The sequence below is a fragment of the Dendrobates tinctorius genome, unplaced genomic scaffold, assembly GCF_039654945.1.
Source record: "Dendrobates tinctorius isolate UK_male_01 unplaced genomic scaffold, ASM3965494v1 ptg000071l, whole genome shotgun sequence".
Lineage (NCBI taxonomy): Eukaryota > Metazoa > Chordata > Amphibia > Anura > Dendrobatidae > Dendrobates > Dendrobates tinctorius.
In genome coordinates this window covers 19,022,530-19,037,022 of record NW_027361739.1, presented here as the reverse complement: position 1 = coordinate 19,037,022, position 14,493 = coordinate 19,022,530, and the positions used below count along the sequence as shown (strand labels likewise).

Here is a 14,493-nt window from a genome sequence, read left to right as displayed (position 1 = left end):
GAGAGTTGTGCTCAGTGGAGTATACCTCCTTTGATACGGCGGTGCATTGGGTGCGTCGTTATGGGTCAGGGGCCTTGTTGGCAAAGACGGACATCGAGTCCGAGTTTCGGTTATTGCCGGTTCATGCAGACAGCATTCCGCTGTTGGGTTGCTTTTGGGACGGGAATTTTTACCTTGATAGGTGTTTGCCGATGGGTTGTGCAATTTCGTGTTCGTTGTTTGAGATGTTTAGTACTTTTTTGGAGTGGGTGGTAAGGGATGTCGCGGGTGTGGAATCGATCATTCACTATCTGGATGACTTTCTTTTTATTGGTCCCCCGGATTCACCGTTGTGTAGGAATGCGTTAGCAGCCATGGTTTGGACGGCAGAGCATTTTGGGGTCCCGCTTGCGTCAGAGAAGACGGAAGGGCCGAAAACCGTTATAAGTTTTTTGGGCATAATCATCGATTCGGAAAGGATGGAGTGTCGTTTGCCAGAGGACAAGTTGTCATTGTTGAAGCAGGAGGTGGATAGGATTGCGAAGTTGCATAAAGTGACTCTGAAGGAGTTGCAATCAGTGTTGGGGCGTTTGAATTTTGCCTGTAGGATCATGCCTATGGGCCGCATTTTTTCTCGTCGCTTGGCAGGTGCGACGGCAGGAGTAAAGGCTCTGCACCATTTTGTTTGTTTAAATAAAGAGCATAGGGCGGACTTGTTGGTTTGGCAGCGTTTTTTGCAGAATTACAATGGTCGGTCACTGATGCAAGAGGAGGCGTTGAGCAATTTTGATTTTGAGATTTATACGGATGCAGCGGGTGGTTCTGGTTACGGCGCCTACTGCAAAGGAAAGTGGAGCGTGGGGCGTTGGCCTCAGGCCTGGCAGTTGCTGGGCCATACAAAAAACTTGACATTGTTGGAACTGTTTCCTATTGTGGTGGCGGTGTTCGTGTGGGGTCCTATGTTTGCGAACCGGAAAGTGCGTTTTCATTGCGACAACGCCAGTGTAGTGGCGGTGATTAATAGCTTGTCGGCCTCTTCTCCCCCAGTGATCAGATTGGTTAGAGTTTTGGTTCTTCGCTGTCTGGAGTTGAATGCAGGGATTTCAGCAGTGCATGTGCCCGGTGTTTCGAACTCAATAGCAGACTCTTTGTCTCATTTTCAGTGGGGGCATTTTCGAGAGTTGGCACCAGGAGCGGATGTCGTGGGCGTGGAATGCCCTTCTCAGCTGTGGAAGGTGATTTTGGAAGAGCGGGAAGACTAATCCGGGAATCGTTATCTCAGCAAACCTGGTCGGCATACGAATCCTCGTGGCGAGTATGGCAGCGGTGGATGGCAGAATGGGATGGGGTTGATAGCGAGGAGGATAGGATGTTGGCGGTATTGTTTTTGGTCGGGAAGGCGGCTGACAGCGGTTGGTCCGCCGCTAAGGTCAATAAATTTGTGTCAGGCTTGGCTTTCGGTTTCAAGTTACAGGGGATGACGGACGTGACGAAAAATTTTTTGGTGAGACAGGCGTTGAAAGGCTTTCGTAGGGGTAAGAAAGTTTGTGATAAACGAAGGCCTATTTCGTTTACTACGTTGGAAAGCTTAGGCAGAGTCCTGGAGGGTATTTGTACTTCAGGATTCGAGTTGATGCTGTTTAGGTTGGCTTTTTCTTTGGCCTTTTTTGGAGCAATGCGGATTGGCGAGGTGGTGTCATGCAGCAAGGTTTCACCTGGTGGGCTGCAGGCGGAAGATGTGGAATTTTGGTCAGGGGGCATCGTTTTTTGGATCCGGCGTTCGAAAACGGATCAACTGGGGAGGGGCAGAAGGGTAGTTTTGGGGCGCATTGGTCGGGCACTAATGTGCCCAAGTAGTTGTTTGGAATCATACTGGAATGTGTGGGCAGGTAGGACGGGGCCTCTTTTGTGCCATGCGGATGGCACCTATTTGTCTCGCTTCCAGTTCATTGCAGTCTTGAAGAAGGGATTGTTGGAGTTGGGCCTTCCCCAGGACAGGTTCGGGTCGCATTCTTTTAGGATCGGAGCGGCAACTGAGGCGGACGGTCTTGGTCTGGGGGCGGAGGCAATCAAGGGAATTGGCGGGTGGCAGTCGGATCGCTACTTACTATATGTTCGACGTTAACAGTGGTCGTGGCTCCGGTTAAGTAATTTGTTTTATAATCTGTTATGTTTTTTCAGGTGGCGACCCCTTGCTTGCCTGGATATTTGGACATTCCTATGTGTATTGGGGTGCGCTGAGAGCTGATGCGAGGCCAGATGGTAGGCAGTTGGGTTTTAGGAGGGGACAGGTTCTGGTTCGGTGGTTGGGTTTTCGCGGTATGGTGTGGAGCAGGGTGTTCCCGGAATTTGCCAGGTCCGTCCGCCTGGACCGAGCCCCCGACGTTATCGTCATACATGTTGGAGGTAACGATTTGGGGGTCAGGCCGGTGAGGGACTTGATCAGGGACATACGTTCCGATTTTTTAAGATTGTGGGCATCTTTCCCGGAAGTGTTGACTGTATGGTCGGATGTTGTTCCGAGGCAAAAGTGGAGGCAGGCTAGGTCTTTAAAGGGCATTAACAGGGCAAGGGTCAAATTGAATCGGGCAGTGTCGGGGTTTGTGTCTAGGAATGGGGGCATTAGTGTCAGGCACTTTGAGTTGGAGGCAGGTGTCGGTAATTTTTGGTTGGGTGATGGGGTTCATTTAAATTCTATCGGCACTGATCTGTGGGCATTGGCAATACAAGAGGGGATCGAGAGGGCCTTGGTGGTTTTGGGGCACTCACGAGCCTGAGGTGGTCAGGGCTGTTCGTGGTTGGCGGGGGGTGGGGTTCTTGGAGTTGACGGTGATTGGTCGGGGAAGGAGTTGGATGTAATATTCCCGACAGTTTAAAAATGGTATGGGGGATCTGGCTTTTTGGTTATGGGCTCTGGACGGGGTTTTTACCTCGGGAGCTCTGGTGGTGAGTCTCCCGGAACGGGAGTTACGGTGCCCTTGAGCTGGGTTGGACGGCTGGGGGTAACATGGTGGTTTAGTTTTTGGTCTTGGGCCAAAAAGGTTTTTTATAGCCAGATCTTTTAGCTCCAAGAACCCTCCCCTCATATTATTTGTATTTAATATTTGGATGTTTATTGTTAATATTTGATTGTTTGTTAATAAATTGGCCGCTGTGGCCATAATTATCCAAAGGAAAAGTGGTAGTCTGCGTTATTTTAAGAGTATGGGATACAAGGAGTCGGGGTGGTTTTTGGGAGAAGAGAGAAAAACTGGATTCGCCATATGCGGTCAAGAAGGGGGCTGGAGGGGGCACAGCCTAAAGGAAGCCCCCCATGACTGCAATGGGCGGGTAGGTTTTTGAATTTGTTTTGGCCGGGCAATAATGGTTGGCTGGGATGGGCCAGGGGAGGGGTTTGGGGTGGGGGGGGCAGCCTGGTCAGGGAAAAGTGCGGGAAAGCCACACTTCACCAACGAATCTGAAGGAGAGAAGACCCACCCACCCTCCCTTTTTTAGGCAGCAGGATTGAATTAAAGGTGTTTAGGGGAATTTTGTAATTAAAAAAAAAAAAAAAAAAGAAAAAGGAGGAAAAAGTAGCAGAGGCATTTTGGTGTGAATTTATGCGAGGCGCTGCTTGTTGCTGTCGTCACAGTGGCTAAGGGGCGGGGGGTGGGGTTCTTGGAGTTGACGGTGATTGGTCGGGGAAGGAGTTGGATGTAATATTCCCGACAGTTTAAAAATGGTATGGGGGATCTGGCTTTTTGGTTATGGGCTCTGGACGGGGTTTTTACCTCGGGAGCTCTGGTGGTGAGTCTCCCGGAACGGGAGTTACGGTGCCCTTGAGCTGGGTTGGACGGCTGGGGGTAACATGGTGGTTTAGTTTTTGGTCTTGGGCCAAAAAGGTTTTTATAGCCAGATCTTTTAGCTCCAAGAACCCTCCCCTCATATTATTTGTATTTAATATTTGGATGTTTATTGTTAATATTTGATTGTTTGTTAATAAATTGGCCGCTGTGGCCATAATTATCCAAAGGAAAAGTGGTAGTCTGCGTTATTTTAAGAGTATGGGATACGAGGAGTCGGGGTGGTTTTTGGGAGAAGAGAGAAAAACTGGATTCGCCATATGCGGTCATGAAAACACAGATATAGTGGAGCAGTAAGAGATCAGATCCCTGCTACATCATTCTATCTCGGTAGAGACTGAAGGACCTACAAGTAGCTAAGGGAGTATTGTAGTTTCAACAAATAAGACCTAATGAACTAAAAATGATGTTAATACAACGTTAAAGATTACGGTACTCATTGCATGAATATTGTGCCCTTTTCCATTGTATATATTATTCTGAAATGTGTAGTAATACGTATTGTACCAAGCTTTCCACCTTGAAATGATCAGGTTTATTATATATCCCACGATAAACAGCAGATAACAGCGCATCATGGGTTTTATCAACCCACGGGCTCAGCTCTGCTACATCTGAATATGTACAGCAATGAGACAATCACAATAAATTAGATAGAGGGATCAGTTTACTAGTGGAAAGGTTTTAAATACAAGAGTTAGGACTGTCCCACAAGGGTTGCCGTGACGTGGCGGGATGGCTTCTACATTATTTTGATCAAAATTATGTTAACTAAATACCCTTATTATTACTATTATTACTACCTTCATGCAGTTTTTGCAATATATTTTTTTACTTTTTTATTCCAGGATATTTGTTTTGTGTTTTGTTTTTGGTTTTCTCTGTGTAAAGGTCATGTGTTCATATGCAATTACATTTTGCATGCAGATTAATTTACTTTTTCTGCTCAGACCCAGTTTCTCATTTATTATTCTGAAATGTGTAGTAATACGTATTGTACCAAGCTTTCCACCTTGAAATGATCAGGTTTATTATATATCCCACGATAAACAGCAGATAACAGCGCATCATGGGTTTTATCGACCCACAGGCTCAGCTCTGCTACATCTGACGATGTACAGCAATGAGACGATCACAATAAATTAGATAGAGGGATCAGTGGCCTGGAACACACAAACTAACCATCAAAAATAGGAATCTGCCCAACCCCCATCATATCATTAAATATACAACGAGATCACGAGGGAGCTTTCAACATCACATCTGATTAGACATTTCCATGGGATCACCAATCACATCCCATCAAGAGCACGCAGCACATGAAGCATTACAGTGCTCGGATCATTAGATTTGTCCACAGTACTGACTATACAGAAATATACAGAATAACTCAAGTAATGGCCTCTTTAGGGTATGTGCATACTAAGTTTTTTTAATGACATTTTGGAGCGGAAACTTTACTTAAACTCTCCATATTCTCCTCTAATCAAAACTCTTCAAAAAACATTTTCTGCTCAGTTTATGCTCCAAAAACTCAGCAAAAAAGACTCAGTGTGCAAATAGTTTTAGACACATAGATCCAGGCTGTTAAAGGGAATCTGTCAACAGGAGGTTGCTATGTAATCTGAAGACAGCATGATGTAGGGGTTAAAACACAGATTTCAACGATGTGTCACTTATCAAGCTGTGTGCTGTTGTTTACTTATAATGAAAGTTTTATCACTAGGACATTATCATTGCTGTGACTAGCTGCCAAGTGAGCACTGTATTATTGGCAATGTAACACTATTGCTGGAGACAGACACTCATGCATTATTAAACAACAGCAAATAGTAGTTTATGCAATATGTGCAATAATAATCATTATTCCAACATAGCAAAATCCTGCTGACAGATTCCTTTGAAATGACCGCCAGTTGGCTGTATATAAGCCAATCGGTGGGCATTTCCTGGCCATGTAAACAGGCTGTAGAACATACTATGCGACCAGCACCATCATTATTGCAATCATTCTGTGCACATAGAATACCATCTCAGCAGCACAGCACACATTTCCACAGGATGATGTGCTGCTGATAATGATGATTTTAAAGCTGCCTAAAGCGCCCGTTACACGTAGCGATATCGCTAGCAATATCGCTGTAACGTCACTGATTTTGTGATGTAGCAGCGATATTGCTAGCGATATCGCTACATGTGATACTTACCTCCGACCGGCTCCCCCGCTGTCTGTCGCTGATCGCGCGAGAAGGTCCTGGGCCATTTCTCGTCGGGCGATTCCTGCTGGGCTTCCTGTGGCGCCAACGAGTGACGCGTGGACGCGGGCGTGAGGACGTCAGGATCGCCTAGTCTGACAGGTAAGTAGCGACCCCCTGACCGCTGCTATGTCGCTGGTGAGGTCTGCCTGTGTGGCAGCTCACTAGCGACCGCTTAGCGATGCACCAGCGATCCATATCGTTGTCGGGATCGCTGGTGCATCGCTACGTGTAACGATACCCTAAAGCTTAGACAAAGGTCCAAATTGGACAACACCTATGGGCTCCAAGCTGCCATGAAAACATCAGGTTCCCATGATCACATAACTGATGCTGAATGAGGGCGACAGAAGGCCTTCCCTTTGCCTAACCACTTAGATGCTGTGGTCACTGGTCAGGGAGTTAAACTGCTGAGATTACAGCTAGCTCCAATAGCAGCAGTTTCCTGCAGTTGTTTGCAATGTAAAACAGCTGGCACCTATCAGGCATCAGCACGTAAGAAGATGGAACTTGCATCCACATTCCCCCTTGAAGACCACGCATATTGTTGTATTGCATAACGTGAACTATGACATGCTGTAATAGTGTTGGTATTGTATTCCGCTCGACAGTAGGGAGAGTTAATGGTTGAGACTAGCCCAGAGTGGGAAAGGCTAAGGTGAAGGGCCAGAGATAGTTTCCTGTTAGGATGTCAGTTGAGCCCAGTGTGCTTCTCAAGCAGACCTCAGGTCTGGAGAGTGGAGAGTGCCGCATGATGTGGGTGTCCCAAAGTGAGGGGAGACCAAGACGGGAGGACCAACAGAAAGACAGAGTGGTTAACTGGAGATGGGTCCTGGGAGAGGACGCCAAGCAGTACGGCCCCGAGTTTATAACTCAGAGAGGTAATGATCCAAGAGATGGGGCAGAGAACATGAGATGAAGAGCGTGTCCAGGGCGGGAGTTCCAAGGAGTCAGTAGCTGAGAAGCTAAGTACCGGCCTTATTGGCAATATAGTTCCCTTGAGGGGAAAGAAGCTGCGGGTTGAGAATAGGATTATTGCTAACTGACTGTAGTACTGAGCTGGGTTGTGCTGAAGGAAAGTGAAACAGTGGAGATAAAGAACAAGTAATGAGAAAAGAATTGAGACTGTGAAAAAATGTTGAGAAAGTTGTGTATCCGTTACCTACTGTGCATAATTCCCACAAAATTAGTGCTAAGTAAAAATGTTATTTTCGACTTGTAGTCTCCCTCATTGAAGTCGTCAACATCCGGACCTGGCCAGTCCCAGTCACTGGTAACATGCAGCCTGCAAAGGCATAGCGCTCCCATAGCACAAGTCCACTCACCCAACAGGACCCCCACCTTCATGTAACGTGCAGGGCGGGAGACAAGTACCTCACCCACGGCTACCGCCCCGTGCCACGTTACAGCTCCACACCTCTCGCATCTTATGTACACATGTCAAAGTCAGAAGAAATGCCCGGGCAGGGGCTGGACCATTCGGTACGCAACTTTGACCTACCAAACTGTCTGCCTATTTTCTTGTAAATTTCAGTTTAAGCATAATCAACACTCAGAGATCGTGGCAGAATTTACAGTTACTTGGGACATGAGGCAACCATTATCATCAACATGGAGGATTTAGGAACGATAGTGGCAAAAACAAAACAGAGAATTAACTTTGCTCCACCTGCTGCCGCTCAACAAATTCCACCGTAGGCCATGGTCACATATCCAGTAATGATCCGTAAGAACAGATCCAGCAGCAATCCATTGGCAAAAAATATACAACTTTTTAGTCCTTTTTTAAAAGACTGAGCTCTGCTGGATACCATTTTTTTAACATGTAAGTCTTTGGATAATGGATCTGTTAATTAGCCGCCTGTTTTTCTTTCATTTGTAAAATATCTGTTATTTACTTACTAGATCTGTTACAAATGGAAGAAAAATGGATGGCTAATTAACAGATCCGTTTCCCATAGACTTCAATGTTAACTAAATGGATCCATCAGAGATCGTTTTTTTAAAAACGGACTAAAACGTTGTGTCTCATTTTTGCCAACAGATTGCTCCTGGATCTGTTCTTACGAATCATTAATGGACATCTGAACAGAGCCTTAAAGGGATTATCTGACCTTAAGCAACTTGTCTGCAGTAACTCTGTGAGTGCAAGAATGTAATTTTCATACTTACGATTAGACTCTTTCCAGCTTCACTCAATACCCTTGCATTAAGCCTGCACCCATCTAGTCATATACTTGTGGTCACGCGCCCGCTACCGGCACACAATCCTCACAGTGCGCAGTGCGTGAGCATACACAAGTGCCTAAGACCGGACAAGACAAAAGCCTGCAGCTGTTGCATACTCCAATGTATCTATCATCCTATCATCTGTCTGTCCTTCCATCCATTTACTTATCTACCTTGCTGGTAGAACATGATGAGAGTTGTAAGTTCCACAATATGATGTTCTCAAACAGAATTATCTATAACAGAATATAGAAAACGACCAGTCGACGAAAGAGCTGCCCACCTGCGTCTATACAAACAGGACAAGTGCCCCTTATCAATTTCTACATTTACTAAGGTCTAGTGCCACAGCCCTCTAGACAACAAGGGGCAGTAATAAAGACCCTAAATCACCAGCATAGTCAATTTAAAGGACCATTAATCGTAAAGTCGGCACCTTACAGGGCAAAAAATTAGTGATCATGATGACAGCTGACCAGAATCATTTTGGACTTTCACCGCATCATCCAGCTGAAGAATACTACAGTCAGGCTCTCTCTCTAGCTCTACGTGGCTGATAACAGAGAACAACAGATACACATAATGAGAAATGATGCTAATATAAGCATGGTGCTTCTGTTGCAGTCAATGTGTCAGTCATGGGCTCAGGCTGTATCGGCCTATATGTAGCTGGAGTCCCATCCGGCTCCTCCTGACCTTGGCTATTTAATGCAGTAGAAATCCATCATCCACAATGGATTCATTTGATCTGACAATATGTGTTACTTCAGCACTAACCTCAGCGGGATGTTCACAGCTTCCCAGGATGACACAAGCTGGATGAGGACATCCCCAGGGGCATGATCAGGGAACCCCTGTGTCATTCCAATGACAGCTGCCAAGCAGTGGGTTCTGGCACATGCCTGTGCATCCTTGAGAAGGGGGCGAGAGGCAGGCAGCGTTAGACCCTACAGCAGGCAGCGGCTAAGGGATCTTCAGTCGGTTGCAGCAGTTGTCCCATCCTGCAGAATAATTTATTTCATGGGGATGTCAGCTCAGTGCTGCAGAATCCTGTATGGAGATGACTGCAGCCAAAATAACGCCTCCGGACGCCCAATCCGAGCATGTCTCTCTAGGGATGAATCATCTCTACTTCATGCTTCTCTGGACAAGCTCCTATCCTCCTTCAAATAATTCCTGCAGATTGCAGCCCCTCCGCTCCCCAGTCGTGGATCCTCATTAGTGCCAGGCTCCGTCCATACCTCTCTTCTCTAGAAAACCAGGTCACTGTATTATATGGCGTGCGCAATGTCCAATATAGATGTACTCTGCCACTCCTCTCACTGCAAAAATGTGACATAGGATCCTTTGGACCCCTCCTAAAGTACTAAAGTACTAGGGTGCGAATGTGACCGTTACCCGACTCTCATGCCAGTGATATTACTTGGAGATGATGGGTCCCTTTGATGAAGCCCCCTTCAAACTGTTTGGGACATCTCTTCAGAATAGTAAAAGTGACCACTACCATGAGTCCTATGTCACGCAAGAGTAAAGCATCCTGAAACCATTCATGTGTGGGTTCTTTTCATCCATGGAGGGGGCTCACTCACAATTTTGCCTAAGAACACGGCCATGAATAAAGAATAGGATCTAAACATCCTCCAAGAACACTGATTAGGCCAATGGCCAAGAAACTCCCCGAGTCTCAGTCCCATTGAGAACCTGTGGCCAACCCTCAAAATGTAGGTTGAGAAAGAAAAGACAGAAATTGTGATAAACTTCAAGCACTGATTAGTCAAAAATGGGCTGTCATCAGTCGGGAGTTGGCCCAGAAGATGATATCCAGCTGCCAGTGGGAAGGATTAAAGTCTTGAAAAATAAGGGACAACACTGTAACTATTCAGTCTGTCCATAAACATGATGATTTGTTAATAAAAGTATAAAAACTTATAAAATGCCGATAATTTGTACCATAGAATCAGTAACCATAAAAACATCCGACTACAAGGACTAAAAACAATGAAGCGATAAACAAAACAAAAACAAAATTTGTGTCAATCTGAAAACTTTTGACTACAACTGTAGACATACCCGAATTTTCTGTCAGTAGTACAGGAAATGTAAGTTAATAAAATACCCTATTATCTTTGCCTAAATCCCATGCATTGATCATTCATCAATATACCTCTAATAAGCAGGATTTTGGGAATGTCTGTACATACTGTGTGTATATACAGTACAGACCAAAAGTTTGGACACACCTTCTCATTCAAAGAGTTTTCTTTATTTTCATGACTTTGAAAACTGCAGATTCACTCTGAAGGCAACAAAACTATGAATTAACACATGTGGAATTATATAATTAACAAAAAAAGTGTGAAACGACTGAAAATATGTCTTATATTCTAGGTTCTTCAAAGTAGCCACCTTTTACTTTGATTACTGCTTTGCACACTCTTGGCATTCTCTTGATGAGCTTCAAGAGGTAGTCACCGGAAATGGTTTTCACTTCACAGGTGTGCCCTGTCAGGTTTAATAAGTGGGATTTCTTGCCTTATAAATGGTGTTGGGACCATCAGTTGTATTGTGCAGAAGTCTGGTGGATACACAGCTTATAGTCCTACTGAATAGCCTGTTAGAATTTGTATTATGGCAAGAAAAAAGCATCTAAGCAAAGAAAAACAAGTGGCCATCATTACTTTAAGAAAGAAAGAAGCTTTATATAATATATATATATATATATATATATATATATATATATATATATATTTATATATATACACTATACAGTGGGGAAAATAAGTATTTGATACACTGCTGACTTTGCAAATTTTACCACCTACAAATAATAAAGAGGTCTGTAATTTTTATTGCAGGGACACTTCAATTGGCTCTCACAGGCCTGTTAGTTTTTCTTTAAGAAGCCCTTGTACTCTGCACTCATTACCTGTATTAATTGCACCTGTTTGAACTCATTACCTGTATAAAAGACACCTGTACACATATTCAATTAATCACATTCCGACCTCTCCACCATGGCCAAGACCAAATAGTGGTCTAAAGACACCAGGGACAAACTTGTAGACATGGGATGGGCTAGAGCAGTGGTCCCCAACCTTTTTTGCACCAGGGACCGGTTTCAAGCAAGACCATTCTTCCGTGGCCCGGCAGGGCGGGGATGGAGGTGTGGCAGGGGCGGGGTTTTGGTCATAAGGGGGCGGGGCTATGGACGCGGTTGTAGTGTAGCAGTGCATACTTATAATTAAATAACATTTATAATGTGACTCAACTCACCATAGGTTTTGAATAAGTGCTCCATCACCCCCTTCTCCCCATCATTGCCTTCACCCCATCACTCCCTTCTCCCCATCATTGCCTTCACCCCATCACTGCTGTCTCCCCATCATTGCCTTCACCCCATCACTGCCATCTCTCCATCATTGCCTTCACCCCATCACTCCCTTCTCCCCATCACTCCCTTCTCCCCATCATTGCCTTCACCCCATCACTCCCCTCTCCCCATCATTGCCTTCACCCCATCACTCCCTTCTCCCCATCATGCCTTCACCCCATCACTCCCTTCTCCCCATCATTGCCTTCACCCCATCACTGCTGTCTCCCCATCATTGCCTTCACCCCATCACCCCCTTCTCCCCATCATTGCCTTCACCCCATCACTGCCATCTCCCCATCATTGCCTTCACCCCATCACTGCCATCTCTCCATCATTGCCTTCACCCCATCACTGCCATCTCTCCATCATTGCCTTCACCCCATCACTGCCATCTCTCCATCATTGCCTTCGCCCCATCACTCCCCTCTCCCCATCATTGCCTTCACCCCATCACTCCCCTCTCCCCATCATTGCCTTCTCCCCATCACTCCCTTCTCCCCATCATTGCCTTCACCCCATCACTCCCCTCTCCCCATCATTGCCTTCACCCCATCACTGCCATCTCCCCATCATTGCCTTCACCCCATCACTGCCATCTCTCCATCATTGCCTTCACCCCATCACTGCCATCTCTCCATCATTGCCTTCTCCCCATCACTCCCTTCTCCCCATCATTGCCTTCACCCCATCACTCCCTTCTCCCCATCATTGCCTTCACCCCATCACTCCCCTCTCCCCATCATTGCCTTCACCCCATCACTCCCCTCTCCCCATCATTGCCTTCTCCCCATCACTCCCTTCTCCCCATCATTGCCTTCACCCCATCACTCCCCTCTCCCCATCATTGCCTTCACCCCATCACTGCCATCTCCCCATCATTGCCTTCACCCCATCACTGCCATCTCTCCATCATTGCCTTCACCCCATCACTGCCATCTCTCCATCATTGCCTTCACCCCATCACTGCCATCTCTCCATCATTGCCTTCACCCCATCACTGCCATCTCTCCATCATTGCCTTCACCCCATCACTCCCCTCTCCCCATCATTGCCTTCTCCCCATCACTCCCTTCTCCCCATCATTGCCTTCACCCCATCACTCCCCTCTCCCCATCATTGCCTTCACCCCATCACTCCCTTCTCCCCATCATTGCCTTCACCCCATCACTGCCGTCTCTCCATCACTCCCCTCATGGCCTTCTCCTCATGTCCCCATCTCCTCCAGGGCCAGGCTACACAAACACAGACCAACACACACACACACACACACACATTATATACACACACACACACACACACACACACACATACATGTACACACACAGACAGACATACATACACACACACATTATACATACACACACATTACACATACACACACACACAGACAGACATACACACACACACCACCTCTCTCCTCTCACCTGTCGCAGCATCGCCCGCGCTTCCTCGCTCTCACACAGCAGCGGCGCGCTCCTCTCTGTGTCAGTCAGAGACAAGAAGCGCGGGCGGGGGGCAGGAAGCTGGACGGGTCCTTGCAGCTCCGCTCCTGCTATTCCCTCTTGCAGGCAGCGGAGCTGCTTGGATTGCTCCCTGGCCGCCGCTAAGAACTGCTGCGCGCCGCCCCAGCCCCCGCTACGCCACTGACCGCCCCTGGCTCCCCTTGTGTCCACGGACCGGCAAGGGCACTGCAGCGGCCCGGTGCTGGGCCGCGGACCGGCGGTTGGGGACCCCTGGGCTAGAGGACACTAGGCAAGCAGCTTTGTGAGACAGCAACAACTGTTGGCACAATTATTAGAAAATAGAAGAAACACAAACACAAACTGCACTATCATGGATTAAAATCCTACAGGGCACACACGGTCCCCTGCTCACACCAGCATTTGTCTAGGCCCTTTTGAAGTTCGCCAGTGACCATCCAGAGGAGGCATGGGAGAATGTCACGTGGTCAGATGAGACCAAAATAGAACTTTTTGGTATTAAATCCACTTGACGGTTTTGGAGGAAGAATGAGTACAAAACCACCGTCCCAACTGTGAAGCATGGTGGGGGAAACATCATACTTTGGGTGTGCTTTTCTGCAAATGGGACAGGACAAATGCACCATATTGAAGAGAGGATGGATGGGGTCATGTATTGCGAGATTTTGGCCAATAACCTCCTTCCCTCAGTAACAGCATTGAAGGTGGGTTGTGGTTGGACCTTCCAGCATGACAATGACTTGAAAAACACAGCAAGGGCAACTAAGGAGTGGCTCCATAAGAAGCATTTCAAGGTCCTGGAGTGGCCTAGCCAGTCCCCAGACCTGAACATATTAGAACATTTTTAGTGGGAGATGAAACTCAATGTTGCCCAGTGACAGCCCGAAACCTGAAAGATCTGGAGAAGATCTATATGGAGGAGTAGGCCAAAATCCCTGCTGTAGTGTGTACAAACATGGTCAAGAGCTACAGGAAACATCTGACCTCTGTAATTGCAAACAATAAAAAAATATTAAGTTCTGTTTTTATACTTTATCAAATACCATATATACTCGTGTATAAGCAGAGTTTTTCAGCACATTTTTTATACTGAAAAAGCACCCCTTCAGCTTATACTCGAGTGAGGATCCCACTTACGGTATTTTTCGAGCTATAAGACGGAGGGGGAGCGGCAGAGGTGGAGCAATGGGTCACAGGAGGCAGGAGCTGGCTGCTGGAGCTAAAACCTGTGTCCACTGCTAAAGAGAAATGAATATTCAATGCTCTCCATGTCCATGGAAATGGAGAGTAGTGAATATTCATTTCTCTTTAATAGTGGACAGGCTGTTAGCTGC

At 46.5% G+C, this 14,493-nt stretch overlaps 1 protein-coding gene across 2 annotated transcripts in view; it reads right to left on the bottom strand.

Annotated features, from left to right (window-relative positions):
• The window catches only part of PHACTR3 (phosphatase and actin regulator 3), a 267,395-nt gene that overhangs the window by 213,330 nt on the left and 39,572 nt on the right, over positions 1–14,493 (bottom strand). The window contains exon 1 of one of the 2 annotated variants that reach the window (XM_073582485.1): positions 9,083–9,542. The exons of the other annotated variant lie outside the window; for it this stretch is intronic. The gene's annotated coding sequence lies outside the window, so the exon portion shown is untranslated. Of the gene's footprint in view, positions 1–9,082; positions 9,543–14,493 lie in introns of those variants that run through there. 2 annotated transcript variants of the gene reach the window in all.